The following is a 15,787-nucleotide window of genomic DNA, read 5'->3' on the forward strand; positions in this document are numbered from 1 at the left end:
AAAGCGTTCACTTAATTAAGTCATTTGCATCTGTAAATCACAATGTATGAGCTGAGTTGGGAATATCAATCCATATTAATCCATTTCATATTGCTCTGATCGTATTTCATCAACACTGACTTGGAATGCTGAGTCTGACACACCAGTCACACGTGAATGAAATTTTAAATGGTCACGCCGAGTACGTTGTTGTATATCATCGCGTATCCACTGCCAAAGACTATAAAATGTTACATTCTATCTCAGTTTGTTAAAAAATACTGCACTTACTTCCAAGATGGACTATTTACAATTGTTTAGTACTATAAATAGAAATCCCCATGTACACAATGATAATATAACACTCTGATAATATAATGTGTTCAAACTTTTTGTCTCGCTGTATGCATATTTTAATAACCAACGCTACAGATGGAGATTTACTGTACGCTTTTTCAAAATGAAGAGGTAAAAGATGAAGGCCTAGTAAAATCTGGCTTAGCACCTGGCTGGTAAAGACTAGTAGACTCATAAAGAGACTGAAAAGCTAACCGCTGAATCATAAATTCCTCTGCTTTAGGCTTTATAATGGCAGGTCTACTAATTTAGATGGAAATTTCGATCAATGCCTTCGAATTGGCTGTATTAAATGTGCTTTGTAAAGGTTTTACAATGCAATACAGAGACCGAGATTGTAGTCGGACAGCACATCCTGTTCGGTGGCACTGCATGCCAGACATTAGCAGCCCAGAGGGACAGTTCTTTTCATTTCGTTTTTTTTTTTTTAATCAATTATTTACAATTCATCTGGGGCGTTGGATCCACAGTACTTTTGAACTTCATGTTATTTCTGATTTTGTGAATGCCTAACAAACTTTGTGAATGCCTAACACTCACTCAACCACCAATGTCTCCTTCTTAGCAAATCTTTATCTTTATGCACATTACCATTTTTCATGATTCTTATTTTTTATCCAGTCTGACATTAAAGCAATTCTGTTGTGCTCTCCAAAATGGCACATTTGGTTTAAATGTGGCACATTATAAAATGTCAGTCTTTTGAGAGATGTGTTAAGTTGTTTTTTAACTTGACGTCAGTACGCGTAAAAACATTACGCTTGATAAATGCCACCTGACAGCGATGCTTCTTTACCACATCTGTGGCGAGATCATGAAGCATTTTTACAACAAAAAATCGTAGCAAGGGGGAAGAGATGTGGGAGTGAAAGCGTGAGCTCAAGGAACCTCGGGGCATCGATGACCTTTTCCGGCTGCGAGAGGCAAAGTTGAAGTTTGTGTGAGCTGATGAGAAGTCAGCAGCAGCTCATCTGATGACACTTCTCACTTGTGCCTCACATTTGCTTTTCTCAGGGCCAGCGGGTCCTATAATAGAGGTGACGACAGTGGAATCTGCTGAATTCCTGAGGGGTGGAGAAATATCCATGTGGAGCATGGTGTGGATATAGAAGACTTACTTTTTTTGCCATCCAGGTCAACGTTGGGGTTTATCAAATATACCACAGTGTGGTTTCTATACATCAGATAATCTGCAAAGAAAAAATGCCATGTAGTCCGGATATTTTTTCATTTCTTTTGTAAACTTCAAATGAAATATATTTACACATGTATACTCGTCTCTATTCAGTCCTTCCATTAATTTAATAAAGATGAGTCTAAAAAAAGCATGCTACCTAGAATAAGATACGCAATGTTGTCATTTAGAGAACTACGGCTTTCTTTATAACTAGAGAAAGAAAGATCGATCACTGCTGGAAGAGCTCCAATTACGGCTTCCATTCTCATAAAGTATTTAAAAAGGGCAAGCTGAACGCATTTGAAATCTTAATCAGCTTTACCCTCGTGTGTATGATTTATATTTAATTGTAACTTATTTGTGGGAGCAAGTGTAAATTGCACTCGGCACATAGCAGAACGATCTCTATGGAGACGAGGGGAAAAGGGACTAGCATGGGGAGACTATGGGTTTATTCTGGAAATAGGTCCAGTAAACCAGGACAGTACAGTGACACTGCATTAATAGTGGTGTTGTCTTTCTGTCATCGAGCAGTGAAAAATGAGATAAATTTTTGTGGGGTGCACAGTATATGATTAAATTCCACCAACTGGATACAAATTAGTCAGGTTGGGCATCCACTGTTAAAAGTGTGCTAAACAAATCAAGCAAAACTTTCTATGCGGTACGTGACGAGGAAAATTTAAGCCACTTTTACAGTATGTGCTCAAATTAGCAATTCATTTGCAATCTCGATGTGAAGAAATTTCTACCTTGAAGGGTTTCTCAGAGTCTCCAATAATACCACAAGAAGTCTCTTTTGGGTGAAAAATAGAGTGTTTAAAAAAGTTATTAAATCAAACAATAAATACAGTCCAACACTAAGCTTTTGTAGCAGTGTCAGAAGCAGTTCTGGCCCCATATATCACAGATATAATATGTTCTGTTTTAGCGATTATTTAATTAGCATCTTTATGCTGCTGTATTGAATTTATGGCTGTATACTAACTTCACTAAAATCAAGGCATCACAAAGGTACAAATTAATTTAATTCTATAAAGAATTAAAAATATATCTTTTAGTATAGTTTATCTGTGAGGTTGAATATTACTTCTTGTCCTGCAAAATCTGTCTCAGAGCTCAATCTTTTTGGGGCAGGAAAAAAAAAAAATCCCGTCGACCACAAGTCATCAGTGTCACTTCTCCCTACGACACCCAATCAAAATCAAACAGGTATGACTTGCAATCAGCAAAATCTTGCGCACAGGTTCCCTCTCCCTTCCTCCTTTCCATCCTTCTTCCTCCTTTCCATCCCTCCACAGTTTCTCTGTTCTCTCCCCAGCCGGGATTATTTACCAGCACATCCAGCCGACTGAAGCGGCGCGGCTCCTCGGCCCCGGGAATGCCTGCAGCCAAGCAGCAATCAAAGCAAAGCGTCATCCCTCTACCACCTGCTCCCGTGGGTGCTGTGGAGGCAATGCAGTGGGGATGAGAAGGGAGAGCCGGCACTTAGGGATGGAGAGTGTGAGGAACATGCAAACTCCACACAGGATTTGATGTTGTGTAACAGTACCAAAACCCCACATAGCAGCGTAAGCATAGCGTAGCATCATGCAGTGTCGTTTATCATCACATAACTACATTACACAAAGTTACACGGTGTAAACAAACCTCCCTATAAACATTACATAACGATATTTAATACGGCATACAAGAGGCATAACACACAAGTCCGCCCCACACGGAGGAAGTGATTAATTCTGTAAAATAAGAAAACATTTTATTCATACTCTATTTAATTGTGCATAAATCATATGCTTGGGTAACAGATAAAAGAATAGCTCCAACATACAAGTTGTATAATGTTCTGCAATATAACTAATACTGTTTCTTATTTAAAGTACATCGTCAGCTAGGAAGGGGATGTTGTCATTTGATCCTATTCTCCAGATAGATGTCAGTGTTAACAGCTGGTTCAACAAATATGCTAAAGTTGCTCATTCTCTTCAATTATGGAATGAATGGAGATTCATCGAAGAAAAAAAAATGTCTCTTAGTCTCTGTAATATTCAGAGATATTGCATAACCTATTGAAGTTGTTGCACGTTTTTATTCTGTGTGAATAAATCACAAATTCAAAGTGGTTGCATCCTTTGAACTGCTTTGTAGCGCCTCAAGCAACAGCCTCTCCTGCCGATTAGCCACAAACGTTCGCCAATTATACCATGATAAAGTTAGTCTGTCTTAATTGTCCATTAAGGTAATTATCACAGGCAGTAATTGCCTTTTAAAATAATGGGCGCCCAAAATGATCCGGTAGATGAATTCTGATAAGCGGTACACACCTAAATTAAACCCATGATGTTTAAGCTGAGTGATAAAAATGTGCCAGGGAGTCATTAAACCACAGGAAAAACACTTGCTGGGATCATTAAATGTTGAAGAAAAACAATTCCTTTGAACAAGCTTATAAAGCAGTCAATCTGCAAACAACTCGATTGACTCAGTAGAGTGCGGACCCACATTATGACAAGTTAATAAAGTTGAAAATGAGATTGCAGGCTACCGTGAGAATGAGATACCATGGCGCAAGAAATAGTGTCGAGGCTTCCTGCAAAGTGAAAGCCAGAGAAACACCTGAGCCTCAGTTGATGATGATGATGATCGCCGTCACGGAGCGAGAGGCAGCTCATGTTTGCGATAATAGTAATAAACAGCGGCATAAATGAGCTTGCTGCTTGTTTGCATCCACGTGCGCGCATATGAGCTACCCTAAGCGTTGACGGGGCTTCAAGGATGGCTTGCGTATCCTCGGGACAAAGGCAAATCCATTTGCAACTCGCATTAGGTGAGCGCACGGGTCCATCATTTATTTCAGGGGCCATCATCCATCTCCCACCTTCTTAGATCAGGTCTCATCGCTCCCTCTTAAAGGCTTTTACATACCTGCTCTGGTCTTTCCTTTTCACACAGGCTGTCGTTTTATATCGTTAGCCTATCCGTACATATACATAGGTATAAATATTTGTATGAATTAAAAAAATACATTTAAACATAGCTATAGTTATGATTTGGTAATGGGAATATAAATATAAATACATACGTACAGTAATTTCCGCACTATAAACCGCACCTGAATATAAGACGCACCAACTAAAATTTGCAGAAAATAATGTTTTGTTCATACATATATAAGCTGCAACGGACTATAAGTCGCAGGTGTTCTAAATGAAGTGTACTCATCTCTATTATCTGTATTACCCAAACAAATTCTCTGACTATATCATAAATCATGAAAAATCCATAGATAAGATGCACTGGACTATAAACTGCAGGGTTCAAAACTTGTGCAAAAAGTAGCAATAGTCTGGAAACTACAGTGGGTATAGTATATAGTATATTATTTTTAGGATAGCTGAAAGACGCAGTATTGGTGCATGTGAGATGATTCGACAAGTTATATTTGATTTTGCTGAGAGCTTCAGCTTGCTGCTGGAATTTATTTATGAGAAACTACCTCAAGAATGTCGAGCCTTGCACATTAAAAGGCTCACATTGAAGCTCAGGATGGCTTATGAAGGTGGGATGGTCCACTAATTGGTCAGCAATATACTCTGACTCAGCTCCACTGCCATCCCAACGGGGTTTGTATCATGCAAAAGGAAGTCAAATTTGTGGACTGGGCTGCTGGAAAGAATTTGAATGACCTTAATTCTTAGTAACAACCTGCATGTTAATATTCCTGAAATGTGTTAATCCCTGCCAGGGTGCCTGACAGATGACTTTAATGGTTCCCATTCGACCAATGTTCCCTATCACTACTAATTCACTTTTAAGGTCCACCTATGGCACCGGTGGAAAAATTTAAAAGGAAAAGTGTATTTCTATATTACTGCCTGCATTTTAATCAATTGCACCTCAGGGATTATGCTTCACATTTTAATCTTATTAGTATCTTCAACATTCAGAAAGTGTATTATGTTAGTCCTTGGATGTAGTGAAGCAAAATCTGTTTCATACAAGTTGGTATGTGACGGGATTCCGTAATGGCTTGTATCAGAGCAAAGATCTCTCCCAAGGCTTTGCATCACACAACTCAAACAAGCTTACAGCTATGAATCAAAATGAAATAAAAACTAACAGATGAGTAAGATACTTTTGAATATGAACTGCTGAAATTGGAGTTTAAACAACGCAGAATGCTGTGATTGGAGTTTGCATTCACATCACATTTCCTCTCTTCTTGGTTCAGTCTCGCCATCTTTTCTATATCAAATTAAATACAGAACGCTGACCTTTCCCAAAGATGCCACTTTCCTGTCTGTGCTCTGGCATTCGAGTAAGAAAAACAAACGTGAAATTTAACTTGGCGGTAATTATAGTCACAATCTTCGCACCTCACTTCTGCGAGGCTGTTACAATATAAATAAATAAAAATACCATTTCCATATAATTTAGACGACTTCTACCACAGTAAGACTTTTCAGAATTATATTCAAAATGGACATTCCGAACAAACTTGTAAAATTGGGAACTTTGAGTCTTCCAGTTTGATTGTTTTATACAACACACACTCCTGTGACTTGTTCAGTTGTATTTGTCTTGTTTATATTACACAATGTCACCAATATATTGACAAAGGTCAATTGGCAAAATAGAAAGGGCTATGTCCAGTTCATCACGTCATTTAGGAGTCGAATGAAAACAGCATGAACGGACAACAACCAAAATCCTGCCTCATCTTGTCTGCTATTTTTATCTCCTTGAGATCAGCATCACTTCCGTTCGACTGTCATCCCGACTGGCGACGCAATCGCCTCCTCCGAGCACTTTCACCGTGAACAAAGACGTGTCTCACACCTCGGCCCATTAGCCGGAGTGAGCAATTGTGGCAGGTCCGCTAGCAGAAGGCAGGTTCTATATAGTCCAGAAAGGTTCCTGTGGTGGCCCAATGAAAGGTGACGCCGAGTCTGTGAGCTGTCATCGTTTGTATTGATCGGGTGACAGATGAGTCCCAGGAGGAAGTATGCAACGCCAGATTGGGTTTGCTTCTTCTTTTTGCTTCCTGCTTTCTTGGCATGATGCAATTGACACAGAATCTATTGATCGGGCAATTAAAGGAGTGAACCGGCAAGGAAATATTCGCGCATCCTCAGATCTCCTACCGGACCTTGCAAACGTTAGCTTGGACGCTCCAGAAAACCAACAAAGGCTTTAACTGAGAACCTCCTGAAATTGATTTCTGCTTGTCCCTAACCACTAGCTCATTAGCTTGGGCAGCAGCGGTGGTAAGCAATCCACTAGCACATATAAGTATCGATTGGCGGAGAGGATGCAGAGACTAACCCGCAAACTACTTGTTAGGACAAGAATCAACTAAGAGCTTAATTGTATTGTGTCGCTTGGAATTCTTTTCGATTATCTCGACGCCTTGTTGTCATGCTGGTCAGCATTCAGGTGAACTCAATCAAAATGGCGAACGTGGCCACATATTGCAAGGCGAGTTGGAACAACGTGAGGGCAAAGATTACTTCTAATGGTGCTCTTAAATCAGCCCGAGTGTCAGGGTGAGGGGCTTGTGTGGGCGCGACATCCACCAAACCGCATTACTCACTCTCCAGAGGCCCGCAGTGAGGGGACAACGGCGCCATATAAAAGCCGCCTTAACTGGACGCTCTAATTGCCTGTTGTTCTTTAGTAACACTCGAGCTGACGGAAAGGCGTTTAAAGACAAGGATTATAGCTTTTAGAAGCACGATCGATGCGGGGAGGAGGAAGCAGGCACCTCTCATGTTCAGCGAAACCTGAGAATATTGACGCTGTCAAAGCCTGAGAGGTGTCCAGTGCAACTAAATTTATCTCAACGGGTGAAGTTTAACAAGGTTGTCTTGGACTGAAGCAAATATTTTCCTGCGGTTGTAGCTCTTACTTAACAAAACAGATCATCCATTTTGTTGGACTGGGGAGGAGAAGTGACACGTAATGAGAAAATAATGAGCGGCACAAGTAATGAGCCTTGCGCCAGCCATCGTCATCTAGTATATGAAAAAATATAAGTATTGACGGGGACGTGGTAATTTACTCAAACATAAATGACCTATTTAGATTTATAGCAGCAAGAAAAGATGGAGTACATGTGCTAATTATGAACAATTATTATTAATATGTGCAGTGATTTAATGACTCTATTAGTCCTATATGGGCTGGTAAGGTAAGCCAGTGGTGGGAAATACAAAGTGCCAATCAGATGTTGATCACAATAATGGTGAGGGGAAGTCAGTATATCTGAGGGTTTTTTTTTATTAGAAATTTGCTCCAGAGTGCAAATCGTAGCATCTAAAAATAATAACGGGAACACATTTTTGCCTCTCAGACAAGAAGATCGACTGCATAAGCTATAGTGTCGAACTCAAGGCCGGGGTTCAAGATCTGAAAATTCACTTTTTATGTGGCCTGCAAAATCATGTTTGTCAACTATTATCCTTTAAGTTGATGTTTACACCTTTAGGAATAAAAGTTGAACTTTTCACATAGACCAATGCATGAATAAAGATTGACCACTACAACATACATTTGAAGGGCGACAAAGAAAGACAGAGGTAACAGGCCATGGCCCCACACACTCACACACGCACACCTAGAGGCCGTGCTCTAGACATCCTCAAGAGTACAATGGGGGCAAGAGAGACAGTGATGGATTACAGGCACATCTGGGTTGTAATAAGTAGGTCCCACATCCCACCTGCATGCTGCAGGAGGCAGGAACCCTGCATAATGGCTGCACATAGTAAGGCCAGGTAGCCAAGGCTCGCTAATGCCTTGTCAGCATGCAGGCACGCATCTTGTCACGGCGGGATTTACCACTCAGAGGGCAGAATAAAGCAGTCTCATGAGGAGTTGGGGCTTTTCAAACTCTCTCTTTAGTTCAAATCGGAATTAAATTGAAAAGATGGTTTGGAAAATGTTATGCTTAAGAAATGTAAGCATGTCCAGGGAGCCTCCAGCCTCAATAGCATACCTAGGAAATATTATTATTATTATTATCATTATTATTGTTGTTGTTTTAAAATCATCCCTGTGCTGGCCAGCTCAAACAATCAGGAAATGATCTACATAAAGTCTGACAATTTATTTCTCCAAACTTTTGTGTTATTCCGTCTACTCTGCTTGGGATCTTGTCATTTGCCTTAATTTCTCCATCCATCCATCATCCATTTTCTATAGCACTTGTCCTCATTAAGGGTCACCGGTAATTGGAGCCTATGCCAGCTGACTTTAGGCAAGACGTGAACCTGCACTGGTTGCCAGGTGCAGCATAATTCCAGCATAATCGCCATTTTTATTTTTCCCTGTGCAAAACTCATCGACCCCATTAGTTCCTTTTACAAGCAAACTCATTGGCCCCATTAGTTCCTTCTACAAGCAAACTCATCGACCCCATTAGTTCCTTGTACAAGCAAAAAAAAAAAAACGCTCATAATGAAATCACCGGCTGAACTATAAAGAATAAAATAAATATTAAATCATATATGATTTATAATGACGACATAATGATAAATAAATGAGCCAGGGATTTAAATTCATAAAGGTTAGTGTCTCCACATCCAAAGTATCTTCCCAGTGAGCTCTTACCTTTCACACCGGAGAAGTAGAACAGACACCGTCGAGGAGGTGTGTTCACGCTTCAACACCCTGCTTGCTTCAGGAGCGCTGACCCCGTACGGCAGCTACCGGCCGGTGCTGATGAAGTGCTTGACGGCCGGTTGTAAGGCAGCTTGGATTAATTAGCACCAGGGCCAGATGCTGCTGTGGTCGTGTAAAGCCCTGACCTTTTTATGTTGGGGTGAAGTCAAACAGAATTGATCTTGCTGGGATCCCACTATCTGCCAAGAGTAGGTGTTAATAGATTTCCATCAGTGTTGTATGTCTTTAGCAAACAAAACATGGCCTGTTACGAACCATGATGACAAAGGTAGGCTTGAGGAAGGACAGGAATTCAACAACGGTTCCATAATGCAGAGCTTAGACTTCCTGGAGAGGTGTTCATCTTTATTCTCTGCTCCTTCATCCTGGCAAGTGAGGGAGTCAGTGAGCTCGCCGCCGGTGTGAAAATGTACATCTCCAAGTTTGACACATTCTGAGTGAGACCCTCAACGAGCCTCCCACTCGGGAGCACAAGCACAGCTCTTGGCTACAACATCCAAGCTAGCATCACTCTATCGCGTTTGCAACAAGCCTTGTGACCTGAACTCAGTAACTAACACTATCCCAACTTTTTGGAGTGTCGATGCAGTGGGTGGCTGAATATTTCACCTTTTGAGGCGTCTCTTGCAAACCATGCAGTTCAAAAAAAAAAAGTTGAGCACTTCTGGTATATAACATGTATTTAGAGCACCACTTCAATTCAGTTAGTCAAAAAGCCCCCCAAAATTGGATAGCTTTAAGGTCCCTTCACACCAGGACATTTCTATTGTAGCCTACCATGCTTCAACACAGAAATTATCCAAGTCTCTTGCTGGGCCACATTGACAGTGCCCTAAAAATAAATGACAAAGTAAATAAACAAACAAACTAACTAACTAACAAATAAATAAATAAGTAAATAAATAAACAAGGGCGGCTCGGTGGCGCACTGGGTAGCACGTCCGCCTCACAGTTAGGAGGGTGCGGGTTCGATTCCACCTCCGGCCCTCCCTGTGCGGAGTTTGCATGTTCTCCCCGAGCCCGCGTGGGTTTTCTCCGGGCACTCCGGTTTCCTCCCACATCCCAAAAACATGCTTGGTAGGCCGATTGATCACTCCAAATTGTCCCTAGGTGTGAGTGCGAATGCGAATGGTTGTTTGTCTCTGTGTGCCCTGCGATTGGCTGGCAACCGGTTCAGGGTGTCCCCCGCCTACTGCCCGATGACGGCTGGGATAGGCTCCAGCACGCCCGCGACCCCCGTGGGGACTAAGCGGTTCAGAAAATGGATGGATGGATAAATAAACAAATAGAATCTCCCACCATGCTCAATCAAAATTGTGCGTTTTTGTACGGGCACTGTAGCTGATGCCTTGTGTTGGCTCTCATAAACTGTATTTATTGGGTGTCTGATCCAATTTCTTAATTTACATGACATGCCGAAGTGCTCCTGCAATATGCTACAAAGCAAAAAAAAGCAACCAGGTGACAAATAGGTTGTGAACTTGTCCATCACTCTTGGACGTGTGTTGTTGTTCTACTTCTTCTCATGACTGAAGTCATATCAAATGTGTGCCATTCTCCATCTGGCCTGCTGGCTACAGATGCTGCCAGATTTTTTTTTCAGATCGGGCCATCTGGACCTCCCTTTGCAAGAGGAAAGTAAATATAGCATTGGAGATTTCTAGCCTCCCTGCTTTTTTATGTGCAGACATCGAGAACTTGAACACACTTAAATGGAAGGCACGGTCAAATGAACACAGTGATGTGTCATAGCGATACTTTGAACGAGTCACATTCAAAATGAGGTCATTCGTTGAGGCCATACCATAGGAACTCTTTTGAAAGAATTGTCGAGAACTTTTGCAGCTTAATCTTGGTCATTCAAGGTGACGCCGCACCCATTCTTGACCTGAGAGTAAGCCCCGAAATTCTGCATCTTCAACCCTGCAATGATTAATACATTGATTTGTGGCACAGGAGCATGACCTCAGAGAAGGACTTGCTCACTTTCAATCTACACAGCCTGAAGTTTGAAAACCTTAAACTTGTATAATTTTGAGCTTGACTTTTTTGTAATAGTATCAAACCAATATCAGCCTTACTTCAAAGTATCGAGTACGACCGACAACACACGATACTTGTCACAGATACCAATGCACCCTCATGTGGCTGTTTTACTACCAGGAACTAAATGACATTCCTGGCTGACAGAATTATTTTCGAAGGGAATTGTATCTCTATCCGTCATCTCTATGACCATTAACATTGTGAGTTCAGTCAGTATATGTATCTTTGTAAGATTTATATTGATGCTTAGTAGGAATTAATCGAGATGTCTTGTTTATTACACACAACCTAAAATGTATGTTTTTTTATGACATTGAGATGTCCATTCATGCTGACCCACCCACGATCATAAACATGCTGATAAAAAGCTCAATTTGGCTTGCTTTCATTTCCTGTGCAGTACATTTCATCCATCATTTCATATTGCTTTTCTCCTCATGACAGGCATTATTGAAACTTTACCAAAAGATGCAACCTGTCTGTTGAATTTGCGTTGGATAAACATGACGTCACAACTTTGTGACTTTGCCTTTTACCCTTCCATTAGTTTCTCAGCGTTTGCTCCTTTGAGGGCAGTGTCAATGACTTGTAGAATTTTGCATTCACGCTATTGATTTTACTGTTTTCGTCACAATATTTGCCCTATCGGTGCAGATTAAAAAGACAAATTGACCACTGATAACATATCAGGCATTTACCTCAACATTGTGGGAATATAATTCACCTGAGGCTCAAATCCTCCAAATAATCTCTAAACCCTGTGGCCAATCACCCCAAGATGCACTGTAGTCACCAGATAAGACGTGTGTGTGGAAAGTGTTCAAAAATAAGATTGGAGGGGGGGGGGGAGTGCACTGCACATCCTAGCAGAGAATCAAGTCCTTAAAAAAAGAATTAGTGAAGGAAAGAAGGGATCAGAGCAAAGTGCCACGGTCAGGCAGTTGTGGGAAGCTGGGCCGAGCAAAGCGGAGACAGATGGGAATGATATGAGAGCTCTAGATTAGAGTAGTCATTAGCCACAGCTAGTTCTTTCTAAATGCTTTTTTTATTGCATTTCTGCTTTATCGCGTTGTGGAAGTTTGGATTGAATCAAAGAGTTAATAAATGCTCAATTCAAATACATGAGGTGATTGCGCAGGGAGCTTGCATGGCAGGAATTGCATAAATAAACAAGTTTTATTTAAATTTTTATTTATTTATAAATTTATTCATTTGTGTGGCAATGAGACCTCACATGCTAATTTGCTTAGCATTTTTAATGAACCACTCAACATCGCCATGACATTCACGAATGCATTCTACCAACAGCAAGCTAACCTTAGCCCCGTGGTTCTTAACCTTGTTGGAGGTACCGAACCCCACCAGTTTCATATGCGCATTCACCGAGCCCCTCTTCAGTGAATTTTATTTATTTATTTTTTTTTTCAAGACATTTTTTACTGGTGCACAAAATGACCCATGGATGAACATCACCTTGTTTAAAGAACTGTCACGACTTTTATTATGTGTTGATTGTTATGGTTTCTGTGTGCGTCTGTGGACTCGCCCCTCCCTTCCTGTGTCTACTCACAATTATGCACTAATCACAGTCACCTACCTCTCGTTACCTGTCTTGTATTTAAGTCCTGTTTTCCTGTCACTCCTGTTCGGATCGTTGATGTCTTCTTGTCTCACGTCTTTGTCGGTCAGTTTCGTTTCTAACCCTGTCGGTCGGTCAGTCCCGTTGTTTTGTTAGGGAGTTGTTAGTTTGCCGGTTCTGTTGGTCTTGTTCCCCTCATCCTCCCTTCCAACTACCTTTTCCCTCAATTAACCCTGGTCCAAGCTGCATTTAGTCCCCCTGCTCAATTCTGATCGGTAGTAGAGGCTCTGCCGAACCCCTGAGACCGACTCACCGAACCCCTAGGGTTCGATCAAATGTAAGTGGCTATTCTTTTACAAATGAGAATTTGTATTAAATCCCTCACCACATGTATTGTAATATTTCACAAAATGAACTTGGCTGCATTCTAATTTACACTTTGACTTGAGTTCAGAGAAGTGGTGTGTACAAAGCAATTGTGTGCATGTCGGCATGTTATTTACTCGTGAATTATCTTCACACACACACATTTGCGCACGGCTACGGACATGGATGCGAGCACACACGCACACACTCAATTATCCCGGTCAGTTTGTGCAGACACTTCAAGTTGCGCTTATTAAACAAGAAAAACAGTTGCTTGTTTGATTAACATCAACACAAATTCTGCCTCTCATCTAACTAAGCAAAGCGACGGGCTCAGTGTGTTCTTGTCTGCCTCAATTTGAATCTCCACGCTTCCACCCGGGCGGCATCCTTTAATAAAGGCGCTTTGCCTGCTTGTCCTGTCTCTAGTGAGATGGTTAATAAAGGCGAGATGCTCTGCCCATATCCACAGGCTTTGAAATAAGAGGTGGGGTTGAGGGAGAGGGAAGGGTGTGAGGGGGATTCTTGACTATTATTCAGTCAAGAAAAACAAGGGGCTTTACATAGCGTCACCGCTGTAGGGGGGTGGAGGAGGATAGCGCTGAACTTTCTTCCTCTTCCTTTTTAATGTGTTTTTCTCTTCCAGAGTCTAATAGCTTCCCTGGACCCAGACAGCTTCACATTAATTGGCCAAGGAAGCGATGCCAAGGCTATTCTGCTCAGGTCCTCTGGCGCTGCTGCCGCCAACTCAATATAGACCTTGAAGTTTGCTCCTGTTCTCACACACACACACAGGCACACACAAACATTTGCAATGCTTTCTTCTTCCTTTTTGTCTATGTATATATAGAAGATAGATGTATCACAGAATCTATGTGATTGCTTGTTTCCATCTTTGTGAGCAAACAAACACAGACAGACTGACTAATGGTTCACTCCCTCTCTTCTTCTCAGTCTCCTTTCCTCAGGAGCATGTAAGCGAAGGGCTTCAGAGCGAGCCATGACTAATTTGGAGCCCGGAGCCCAACGGGACTTGCTCTGAGGTCAGCCCAGCAGGACATGAGAGGCACCTGAAGCACTTCTTCCTCTCAGTTTCCTCTTGCTCTGCCCACACTTTGGTGTTCCCAAGTAGAGAAGGTCTACAAGCAGAGCTGTGCAGGTGAGCTGACAGACACCACGTTGCAGAGGCTATTTGGAGATGCTTTTTTTTTTTCTCATCATTTTCTGCCCTGCTGTGACCGGATCATTACTTTGCTAAATGCAAAATTCTTGTGTTTATACAGAAGTCACTATAAGGCGGTAGCAAAGAAAGATGCTGATGACTAGAGAAAATGTAGTCACAAATTTAAAATATGTTCCTTCTGCCATCTAGTTAGATAATGTAATTGTTCTGCTTGTAAATATTTGTTAATGGTATAAAAAGCTGAACAAAGAAAAAAATAATTATCAGGCAAATTAAGTGAAATTACATAACTGCCTGCTCATTACTATGCTGCCTCATTATGAACCTGATTCGAATAAATATGAGGCCTTGGCTTTGCTATTTAAAACTGGATGTGCAGACAATTGTATGTCAGTCATGCTGTCCCGCAGTGAGTGACGTCATGTTGGGAATGAAATAAATAACTAATGAAGACATATCTAGCTCTTCCTGCTCTTTGACCCGGTCTTTAAGTGATGCCTTCGAGGAAGTCTGCAGCTCCCGTCGCGTCAGTACCCTGCTGCAACTCTGAGTCATACGCTAAGCAGAATACAAATATAGTAATCGAATCACTCTTTTTCCTACAAACAGGTGGCTGCTGAGTTAAACATCGTGTTCACTTGGTGTTTCAGTCTATTTAGTGGGAACTCGACGACCCTCCAGTGAGTCGACAGCTATCGATCAAAGCGAGGCTGTCAGATGTTTGAGCGAGGAGCTTCCTCTGAAAGCTCTGCTAACGAGCTCTGTTTTCTAGCCCGCTGACATTTTTTTGATTCATTGGCAATTTGGGAGTGAGAACAAGATGTAAGAAATGTTCTCTGGTAAATGCGCAGCTTAGTGTCAAAATCAATGGAAACACCAAAGGCACTCTAATTGTTGGAGACACACAAACACACTTTGGCCAGATGAAATCGTTTTTGGGAGAGGAGGCAATAGGCTATTGAGATCTCATCGAATATCCTCAACGGGAGAGCCTCTAGATTGAATGTAATTTTGCAAGGTAAAATTAAGCAGATTTCTCCCTAAGTTAGCTCAGTGCAATTGAAAAATATTGAAGAACTTTACTCCAATACAACAGCTAACTTTGGATTATCAATAAAGCATATAAACTAATAATAACTCTTGTATTGTTAATTCATACATCATCCAACTGTTTTCTATAACGTATCCCAGATGACCATTAGACAAAGTCAGGAATCATATTTTATTCAAAGCTGCTGACAATTTAAAGCCTTGAATAAACCTAACAAGTACACAAACAAGCCTAAGCCAAGATTCAAATCAGGAACTCTGAGCTGTGATGCAGACATGTTAATCACTTGACGAGGCCACCTTACATCACAAATATAGCCATTGTATTTTTGATTTTACTCAATTATAATCATAGGTCAGTGATTGT

General features: G+C 41.2%; 2 long non-coding RNA genes across 2 annotated transcripts; one reads left to right on the forward strand and one right to left on the reverse strand.

Moving 5' to 3' along the window:
* Positions 1-369: 369 nt before the first annotated feature.
* Positions 370-4,100, reverse strand: LOC125967192 (uncharacterized). The gene is made up of 3 exons (XR_007480680.1): positions 2,849-4,100; positions 1,455-1,526; positions 370-1,362 (listed from the first exon to the last, which is right to left on the reverse strand). It is a non-coding gene; the product is annotated as an uncharacterized lncRNA (long non-coding RNA).
* Positions 4,101-12,761: 8,661 nt separating this feature from the next.
* Positions 12,762-15,507, forward strand: LOC125967034 (uncharacterized). Its single transcript, XR_007480650.2, has 3 exons — positions 12,762-13,158; positions 13,834-13,910; positions 14,142-15,507. It is a non-coding gene; the product is annotated as an uncharacterized lncRNA (long non-coding RNA).
* The last annotated feature ends 280 nt before the right edge of the window (positions 15,508-15,787 follow it).

Source organism: Syngnathus scovelli, chromosome 4 (genome assembly GCF_024217435.2).
Source record: "Syngnathus scovelli strain Florida chromosome 4, RoL_Ssco_1.2, whole genome shotgun sequence".
NCBI lineage: Eukaryota > Metazoa > Chordata > Actinopteri > Syngnathiformes > Syngnathidae > Syngnathus > Syngnathus scovelli.